Source organism: Pygoscelis adeliae, unplaced genomic scaffold (assembly GCF_000699105.1).
Source record: "Pygoscelis adeliae isolate BGI_AS28 unplaced genomic scaffold, ASM69910v1 Scaffold172, whole genome shotgun sequence".
Classification (NCBI taxonomy): domain Eukaryota; kingdom Metazoa; phylum Chordata; class Aves; order Sphenisciformes; family Spheniscidae; genus Pygoscelis; species Pygoscelis adeliae.
The window spans coordinates 2841848-2853079 of NW_008824338.1; positions in this window are offsets into that span (position 1 = coordinate 2841848).

The window sequence follows — 11232 nt, forward strand, 5'->3', positions numbered from 1 at the left end:
TTAATTTGAAATCTTCTCTGCAGTTTCCTTCTTTCCCTGTGGCCATTATGAAACCAAATTTATCCTGTGTGCTCAAATTATTCAGGTTGTTCCTTTCTTACTGTACTGCCTCAAGGTCTGTAACAGTGCTAAGCTGCTGTCACCATTGATTGTTATGATTAGTGTGTTTCTGTCCGCAAATAGTATTTATTGGTAAGTTCAATATGATAATGTGTATATTAAAAAAAACATACCAAAATCAGGAAAGATTAAGAAATCTGACACCCTTTGAGCACACATTACCTCCTTCTGGAAGTTATGCCATTGGCAGTTATTATACATACTTACAAGGGCTTGTCACCAGGCACTCAGAACATACCCTACCTGGTTTAGCTTAAGAGCAAATATCATTTTCCTAAGCAGTAGCTGTTGTTCATTTAAATGTCCTTGCTATTACACCTGTTTGGCATAACTCAGCAGGTATAAGGTAATGCCTCTGAAATTAATTGTGTAAATTCTGTAGCCACTTCTGGAGAGCGTTCAAAGGAATGTCTTTATGTCTTTACATTAACCTTATATTTGCCAGATACTTTCTGCCAACCAGATAAATGAATTGGATTTCCTAGCACAAACTGCACATACAACCTCTAAATAAACACATAGAGTGATACAGACTGTTTCCTTATGCACTTAAGGTGGGACTTATCTGGAAGTTAGCTGAAAAGAGAGCTTGAGCAAACTTGCCCTCCAACTCAACCTTGAATTTTATGATCATCTCTCTTTAGAAGAGCACAGCTCCCTCCCTGACTGAGCCTCCGAGCCCAGACGTATGTGGACAAATGCCCTGATCTGGGAAGCCAGGCATTTTGTGCTCACCTAAATTTTGTCATGACTCACACTTGAGGCAGGGAAATGCCAACACCCTGTATAAGACTCCAAAAGGCCCAGCTGAAAAATGAGGCCATGAACAGAGGAGCAGGTTAGGGCATGGCAATCTATTTTTGGGAGAGTAACTTAGCTGTAAGTGCATGCAACTCCATGTGCTGGCGTTGAGCAAACCAACAGGATTAGCAGCCCCACTGCTCAAAGCTGGCTCTTGCCCTCACCTGAGGCCCCCCTTCCCATGCAGGGCAGCCCCCCATGCCTGCCACTCTGCTCGCGGGCACACAGGGAGTGGGACTGCAGTTCCCATCTCAGGCTGCCGGTGATGCAAGGTGAACTAGAGACTATTTCACACCACCTAGAAGCTGAACTGCTCTGCAGCTGGGAGCGTAAAGCCCTTGGGTGAGAAGGTGAGAAGGTAGTGGAGAGACAGAGTCACTAGGTCAGAGAGCACGGGAAGACTTGTGTTGTAGTCCCTGATCCCAGAAATTATTACATATTTCACATTAGACACTCATCAGATTACACACACACACACCCCCAAAAAAACCCAAAAAAACCCAAAACCAAATCACAAAACCTACTTTGGTTTTACCTTAAACTACTATTAGGAAAACTGTACAACCACTTTCTGTCAGGAGACAGTTATAGGCCATAAGACCACCAGTTAAATGTATTTAATGGCACTACAAATATGCTTCAAGCAAGAGAACACCTGATAGGTAGGCAGTAGAGAGGGAAAGTAAAAGCATGTTTTAAGGATACTGGAGATTCTTTTTATAAATACTCTGCTTTTTCACATAATGCTGTTCCTCACAGATCTTTCTCTAACTGCCTTTTAGAGCAATTTACCAAGGTTTTATATCTGTTCGCCTTTGTGTTGCATACTTCACATGCCACCACCTCTCAATACCTGCTTAACAGTGTGGTGACAGGCTGCAGGTTCCAGGGCTTCAGCCTTCAGACCCTTGCTGAACTCCTAAATGCAAGGGAGGGGTTAATTTAAAAACAGCAAATGGGCACATCAAAAAATACAGCCAACAAAAAGTCTGTGCGAGTTGTCACTGAATAAATTTTTTCAGGAACCTCTTTTCCTCGCATTGCTCATGACGTTTGGTACACTGATAGCTCATTTCCAGTAATAGCAGCTGCAGGGACTGTCGCACATGACTGGGTCATACATGTGTAGCCTCCCCAGCCTGCCTAATTCCCTGTGTTTATCCCTTCTTCCAGCCTGGATAACTTTTTTTTTCATTGACCTAATTTTTTCTTTTTTTTCTTTTAGTTCAGAAAGCTCTGCAAGCTTTCATTCATCTGAGGACTTACGTCAATCCTTTATCTGTACTCAGGTTCAGCCCTGCTCTGGGGGTACAGCTCTATATACTCAGCTCTGCTCCTGGGTATACAGACTAGCCCAGTCCATAAAGGTTTCATTCAACTGAAAGTCCTTTAAAATAACTAGATCCCGAATACTGAGGCTGGCAGCTTCTTTCTAGAGATGCAAAGTTGAGAAGTTGCCAGAAACTTTGATTTCCTAAGATTTCAGAGGTATCTGGATTCTGGTGTCTGCAATGGGAAGGTTTCTGACATAAGTTGTACCTACATTTTGAAGTTGACAGCATTACCTGTCTCAGCTGAAGTATCAGCTCAGCAAGTGTATCCTCTAGCCTTGCTGGTCAATGCCACCGACTTTGAAGGCTCACCTCTTAGCTGATGTAGGAGTTTATAGACACCCTTCCTGAAGCTGGACTCCAACTTTTTCAGCTGTTGGCCCTACTCAGTGAGAAAGATGCCACTCTTCCACAAACACAACATTTCTGAGTTGTCTGCTTTCTTCACTTCTGAATCTATAGCCCAGTAGTTCTCTTCTGACAGTACAAAGTTGATATTAATATTATATTTAAGAGAAGCAGCTAAAAGATAATTTTCACAGGAAGTACACAGCAGTCTTAACTGATTGATAATCTGTGTTCTGTTGCGTTGAAGAAGAAACAGATTCGCACCAACTGTAAGTTTTATTCAGTCAGGTCTATCAATAGAAGTGATGAGTTCCATATTGCCGAATTTCCTGAGCTACACACTTCAGGAAAAAAGGAATGAATCTGACCTCTGGCTGTTATTTGCAATGCTCTTATACTTGTAATTCAGCCAAAGTCTTGGACAATGTTATCTGTCTAACATAGTCTCTTATTTCCTAAAATTTTTGCTACTGGGCCCACCATTTGTTACAGAGATGTTCAAGAAGCCCCTGGAGCAGAGCTCATCTGGCAACAGCTATTGCAGTTCTTTGAGCCTCCATTGTGAGGAATTGTGCTGTTGTCTTTTGAGCACCTCTTAACACCAGGTTTTAAATTGTTCAGCTAACATTATTAATTACTTCCCTAAGATATGTCTCACTGATATTGTACATCTGGTGCTCTCATTCATGGCCCAAAATAGTGCAAAAATTATGAAATATTACTGTTCTGATTGGTAACAAGCCAAGAGATTCATTCTATTATTCATGCTGTTAAGATGTAGTTCTCTCTATTAACAAAAGCAAAATTTCTTCAGCTAACAAAACATTCACTTGCCTTAAAATTCATCTGTTGACTTCTACTGGTCCATACATTACAGGTGGAAAATAGTCACTTTGGTCCATAAGTTGAAGTGGAAGCTCACAATTTGTTGCAGGAAAGCTTAAATTGGAGGCAAGCTTTTCCCTGAAATGTATAGTGACGGGGAATCATTTTCTATACAAAAGTTGATTGCAGATTTTGCAGAGCATTTCTGAACATCACCCATCTCTGGAAATTAAAAGGAGGGTATGCCTACACTGCAGTCACTAACCTTGCTTCTCAGGAGCAAATTAGAGAGCTCCATGCTCCCTCATCTGCCCATATCCCAACAGCCACTCAAGCTAGCTAATATGACTGACAAGTGGCACAAACCTGGCTGACAAACTCCTCTGATAAACTAAACAGCATTGTTGAAGACCAACCAGACTAGTGGTATGAAAGCTTAGTTTTTCCGCAGAGCAATTTTTCCTTTTATTTCGGTGCTGTCTGGCTTTTAATGGCTCGTTTAAATTGTGCGGAGTAATTATAATGTTCCTTTAATCCAGGCCCAGATGTTCCCTTGCTTGAGTCCTGTGACACCCAGTCACATATCACCACCTTTTCATCCTGAGCCAGCTTCACTTCTTACCCTAATGCTCAGCAGTCGCTGCCAGCACTGTCATTCCCTGATACTGGCATTGAGACCACTTAGCGGGTCTAGATGACTATGTAGCAGATGTCAGCCCTTACTAAAGGAGAGAGATGCGTGGAAAGACTTCCTTATACTAAGAAAAAAGATGGCCAAATGTATATGCAAATAGTATGGAAATGTATATGCAAATAGTATGGAAGTACATTTCTTCCTTTTATAAGTAACAGACAAATGCTTACAGTGACCTGAGAAACTGAATTCAATTAAGAAACATTTTCATCACCGTTCTCTGCTCTGATCATCCTGTGTTATGACCCTCCTTGGGAGCCTGCCTTCTTAACAGAGAACTGCGCTGGTATAAGCACTTTATATAAGCACTTTACAGAGGCATCCACTTCTAGCTTGCTATCTGGGCTGCTATAAAGCAGCTTTCATGAAAAAGTGTTAATTGCAAGGAAAAATCAGAACAGCTTCTGCTGTGTTCTGTTAAAAAGGAAGAGTTTTTAATGACGGAAAGCAGACAGGTATGCCTAAGGGAAAATCCATCAATTCCACTGTGTGCAGCCGGCTTTAGGGATATACGAAACCCACAGCAGCCATGAGAAACATGGGTAGGAGGGCTACTGTTGTCTAGGCTTGCATGAATCATTACGGCCATTTTTGCATAAAGGTTTCTCTTTGCATTTCACTGCTAGCTTATTTCTCAGTGGTCTGTTTTCTTCTGGACAGGTACTGGATAATCCACTGCTTCTCTAGTGTCATATGCAATCATCTCTGGAATTTGAGATTATTATGTTACTTACCATAATTGCCCATCCCTTTGCTAATGACTACAGTTATGCATGGAGAAAAAGCCTTTCATGTACTTACACAATCTGCTAGGCACAGGGCAGTATTAGGCAGGATTCAAAGTCTAATTGATTCTAATTCCACACACTAGTAATTTCTGCAGCATCTGTCCTCCGAGGATCTTGGTGAGGCTCCCTATACGCTCATGGAAGGCATGTGAACCCACCAAATAGAATAGCAGATAGTGTCTTACCGCCCATATAGTACTCCCTGCCTAAGGAGGGCACATTCTGCCATCTCTGAAGAACACCATAACCATCCTGACCATCTTTGTCCCACCACACTGGCAGCCCCCAGAGCTACCAGGAAATTATGAAAAAGTGGTTAGAGCTGAGGAAAGAGTTATCCCAATAACAAGAGAAAAAGACTTGGTCCACATCAGTTCAAGTGAGAAGAAATGTATCCAAAAATAGATGCTTTACCAAAATGTGAATCAGATGTTGAAAACTTTGAGAACTCCCCAATCCCTAGGGGCAGAACTGAGTTTCAGTTCCCAACTGCTTTGTCTGCAACTGCTAGCAGTGCTCATAAGACTGTAGATAACCTTCCTAAAAATACATCTACAACATAGTCTTCTACAACAGCATTAAACTTTACACCATATGTCCTTTTGATTAGTCTTGGCTACTGCTGGTTTTACCTAAGTTACAGTGGGAGCACCTCTATTTTGCTTACAGCTATGCATGTCAGCTAGATTGATGAATGAATGGCAGTATGTTTACACAAGCCACGTCAGGATGTAGTCTAGGTATAACTTATCATAAGCGTGAAAGTAAATAATATAACTCAGAGGAAGGTTTTTGGGCCCAAAGTCTACATACACTGTGTGGGATGAATGAACACATCCCAGCCTGGGTCCATGTGCTTCGGTTGGTGTGCTCTCCCGTGCTCTCCCCAGCTATGTTCTATCTCTATGCTAGAAAGAGACATGGCTGTGACCCCCCTCCCTTGGACCTCAGAGTCCCTCTGTGGGGCAGAAGGGAGCCAGAGCATCCCCCATCAAGCTACTTCAGTTGGCAAAATACACCTGTATTGCAAATATAATTGTGAAATGGCTGGGTCTTTTCCTGGGAGCTGCCACATCTCTCCAGCTTCTCATGAAGTCATCTGGAGCCAGAAAAACTCTGCAGCTCTCAGCGTTCAGCCTTTGCATTAGGGCTAATCAACCATCAGCCCTTTGAGGAAGGTACAATCCACCAGTACTATGGCAGAGTCCCTGGAAACGCAAGCATGTGTCTCATCAGAGGGGAAGAGATGCGAGCCCAGATGCTGGTTTTCTTGTGGGTATACTATATCGTTGTATGACAAATGTCAGCTATGACAAATGACAGGATTTTTATATACCTACTAAGGCAGGGGAGAGGTGGGCTATGACTGTCCAGGTGTAGGACGATGACATTTTATGATGGTCAGATTTTTGGTTATATGATTAAGAAGTGTTGAGGCATGATACTCTCCAGTATTTCCATCATTAGCTATAAAGCTGGGCATTCTGCCCAACAGGACTTTTTCCTACTGCACTGTTAAAGCCCAGTACATGTATGTGGACCATATACATCTTCCTCTCTTCATTTCATAGTATAATACTGATGTAAGCAGCAAATTTGTAATAATGCAGACAAGAGAAAGCCTTTTAAAATATGCCATGGAATAGCTCTCTTAGTGAGCTTGTAAAACAAAGGTGGGCAATAAAGTATAAAGCTGCAGCATTTCTCTACCCATGCGTTTAAAAGTCACCTCCTGAGCACTCCCTGCAAGGAGAAACCCAGTCTCTGGGCTGTTTCTGATTCTCCTTTTGAGGTTATTATTCCAAGTGCAATCCCCAGCAATGAGGTAACAGAGATATTGTTGTTTCTCTGTGGGAGGCCTCACAAGTAATTGTTTTGGAATATATGAAACTGTTCTCTTGCAAATCAAACATACTTGTAGTGTTGTTTTTGTATTTAAGATGAGTCCTAAATGACCCCGGTCAAAAGACCAGAAACATCTCAAACCAGATTGAAAGACCTCCCATTTCCTTGGCCCCTCCTCTTCTCCCAGTTATACCAGTACAGAAGTGGTACTATTTCTTTAGTGGAAGTACACCACTGCCCTTAAAGCTCCAGCTTTTCACAGCTGTCTCTGCTGGATGAAGCATTTCCACAAAGAACTGGAAAATTCTCCCCGAGCTCCCAGTTTAACATTTCAGTAACACTGTGGTCAGGCAAATCTGAGGAGGTTGCCTTAATTTTTTAAAACATATTTTTTAAACCTATGCTAGCAAATTAACCAGTGGAAATTCCTAGCCACCAGAACATGACTTTCTGTCAGTGTAATTGTTAATACACATTCATGGTGCTCACAACTGCGCGTCCCTGGGCCATGGGCCTTAGCTGTGCTGAGCTGGGACTCGGCGTCTTCTCCAGGCTGCTGTTGCCCCCAGGGACAAACACATTATCCAGAGGACAATTCCGAGCAGGACCCTCAGCCCCACTGACTCACCCAGTCTCCACCGACGATCTGAGGCAGTGAGGAGATTATCCTCCCCTTGCTATGGTGAACCTCTACAAAGACTCTGCTGAGAATTGTTTTTGTTGGTCCACCGTTTGCTGAATGTCATTCAATACTGACTTCCAAAGTCATCTCACTTTCTGAATATGTTTTGCTAATCCTCTTGGAAAGGTCTGAAACAGTTTCTCACATTACAGCTACAATTCTAAAGTTGGCTTCTAACAGAATTCATTTCCCTAAACACACTTCAGTGTTTTCCTTCTTTATCATTATTTTATGACCAAGGACATAAATAAAATTTAAAAAAACGGTATTGCAGTGAAAGAAATGCTTCCACTCCTCACTGGCTGTCCATGGTGGCTGAGATGTATGATGTTCAGTCCTGCAGTGTCTGATTCACAGGAGAGAAACTGTCCATTCATATTTTTTAAAGGACTTACTTAGATCAAGTTGTTTGATTCCAACCACATTTTCTCTCATAACAGTCCCGAGACAATTTTTCAAAATTACTGTACATTTACACCACAAAACTGCTGACAGAGAATCCGTCAATGATATCCAATAGCTGGTACCTTACAGACATACTCCTGTCTTTTCATATTGCATCAGTAAAAAAAAGATCATTTAAAATAAATTTATTTTGTAACAAGAAAATAAATAAAACTTCTTGTCACTTCTAAGAAGAAAATTCCATTCAGTATAGCGATAAGAAACATCCATTTAAAAAAAAAAAAAAGTAAAGTTAATTTTTTATCGTATTCTCACACTGCCTTATCCATCTAATGTCAAAAAGTGGTGAAAAGGAATCTACATCCATATCAGACTTGTGATTGCAGGCATCTTTCAGAGCATTGCACCCTTCACAGCCTGAGAAGCATCTCACTTCTCTGTCAAAGTCATGCTGGAGGGAGGGAGAGAGAAAGCAAAGCGATGCTCACACAGCTATGCCACCCACAGCATCACTCTGCTCTGGTCACACCAATTCAAATGCCTGCAACCAAACTAAGAGTGGCTGAATTTCTCTCAAAGGGCAACAGCCTCAGAGAAGAAGCCTTACAAATGGAATCCTATGAGATAGAGATAGATATATATATGCATATATATGTGGGTGTGCACACGTATGTACGTTTCTGTAGGCGATGCTGTATGGGATGCTGTGCCTCTGGCTGACAGCTGGCACGTAGTGGCTGTCAGAGCCTGGCTCCTCCTCCCAGGAGAGAGAAAGCTGCCAGCTTTCAGCACAGGGCTGACTTTCACCAAAGATCATCCTTGAAATAGATTAGGAAGCATAAGGATAATTAACCTGATCATAAGTGAGTCATTGAACTGTGTTATGATTGCACAGGTAGTACAGAAACATTTTTCCTTTAGTTAAAATTCCAGTCCACCAGGAACAACTGAAACTGTATGGGTTTATTTTTTATGTGCAATGTATTGACTATGAGAGAGTACTGAAAAGAAAACCAGTTCTGCTTCAGACCCACAAGCTTTCTACACTTTCCTATTATAAATTATTATCAAGCATAAGACAAAAAATCAAATTATCATTAGGTTCACCAGTCAAGCTAAGTAAGAAAAGAAGCTTTTGAAATCCTTCAAGTCAGATTTACAGAAATACAGCAGTCCTCAGAGACATGACTGACAGCTCGGCCTTTTAATCCCAAAACCTGATTTTGCAAATTTTAAATTGTTATGCAATTAACTATGTTCACTGAAGGTTGTTTTGGGGAAATCCTGATTAAACTATCAGGATTTGCATGTCTAACATGCAGCATAGAGTAATTAAGCTAAAATACTTGCTTATTAATTGTTTATAAGGTAAGCACATGTTTAGACTATTAATAGTATTTGGCTTTATGTCATTATTTTCCTTGAGAAATAATTAAAGCCATTTGCAAATATGAGTGACTGAAACCTTGCCATACTCCTGTAGTCATTATCCCCACTTCACTGCTGAAGACACCACCTTGTGCTCTGTACACCAGCACAGAGGGATAATGGGACCTTACAACTGCGCCAGAGAAACTTACCAGGCTAGAAATAGGACCAGGGTAATCAGACTCCTTGACATGCGTGTTAGCTGCAGAGGCTGAATCTCGGCCTTCCTTCCCCACCTAACACGACCAGAAGTAAAATGAAAATGCCAAAAAGCTTAAAACTATGTCCTCTGCTAATCTACTAGTCTCTCAAACGGCAATATTCACCTTCTTCTGGACCTTCAAAGCTGGTCTGGCTTTTCCTTCCCTCCCCAACTGGAAACAAATGGCAAAGCTCAGCTGTGGCGATAAGATGGCAGCAGGAGCACACCAGGAGCAGAGTCAGTCCATTACCGTGGATGGTCTGACTGCCCCGTGGCTCATAGGAGTATGTGCAAAATCCCACCAGCAATTTAAGCAATCTGACCTGCTACTAGCACATTCTTGTTACTAGGAGTATAGAGCTGGTTTCCACAGTCACCCAGTTCAGCCCCTGGCATAATAGTCATTATGAGATGCAACCTGAAATCAATAACATTTAATAGGAGAAAATGTAAAAGTAAGTAGAAGGGATGGCTGTGAAATTCTGAGGTTAAGCTCTGACTTTTCCAGCTACAGGTACAAGTATAGGGACTTAAGACCAGTAGAGATGGACATTTAACATTATTTCATCTACCATCTCTAGATTTCTTAGCCCAGTTCCGCATTTCTCAAGGCATTTCCAAAAAGAAGAATGATCAACTTTATGTGGCAAGAAAAATTCATCTGGAAAAGAAGGGCTGTGGGGAGAGCAGAGATGTGTAACTGTACATATTCATTTTAGAGCAGGGAATATGGTGAAGCAAAATAACAGGGAAAACTAAAGCAAGCACATGGTTGTCAGTATGAAATCTTCTCATTTGCTTCCCACTGTGTAATTTATTCATCTCGTAGCATAAGGGTACATCGAGAGAAACAAGGAAAAATGTGTTTTATCAGAGTTCAATCAGTGCTGTGGAAAAAGAAAAAGCCATCTTTATCCTTTAGGCAGTCCTTCTTAATTGTGAACACAGTCCAACAGTCTTATAAGGCTGCAACTTCTCAAAAATAATCAGTATGGATGATGTTCACAATGATCAATTTTGAAAAGGCCAGAGGAACTGAGATGCCAGTGTGAATCCCAGCTTCCTACCACGCAGCATCTGAACGGCACAGCAGAACAAACCAGCCCCACCTCCAGGGAGGCTACAGCTGCCTGTTTATCACATAGCTGATGGGCAGCCGTGTCCTCCACATCCCCCTCCCGGCCCATACCCTGCAGCTGGTGCTGTGGCCAAACAGCGCAAGCCCCCTGAAAGGTAGCTTCCCACTCCGCTGCTACTGATGCTGGTTCCCGTTCAGCTCCTTTCAAGTGGAGCTCAGTGACTGCTTGAAGTTTAAAGTAGTTGCTTTGAGTTTGGCTCCAATCTGCCAGGGGACTGGGAGGGGTTCACGGTGCCTCAGGAGACCCTTGGTGTGCCTGGAAATCTCTCCCCAGTATCACACTTCTTCTGGCCAGCCCACTACAGGTTAAGGAAAGGTCTGACCTACAGGTCTTTCCCACTCTTCCAAAGACATCAGGTTTTTCTCATCATGGTAGGTAAGGGACACCAGCTCAAGCATATGAGTAGTTCAGATATCAAAGTACTCACAGAAATTTTAAACTCTACATGTTGAGAGAATCACAGAATCATAGAATCATTTAGGTTGGACAAGAGCTTTAAGATCATCAAGTCCAACGGTTAACCTAACTGCCAAGTCCACCACTAATCCATGTCCCTAAGCGCCACATACACATCTTTTAAATACCTCCAGGGATGGTGACTCAACCACTTCCCTGGGCAGCCTG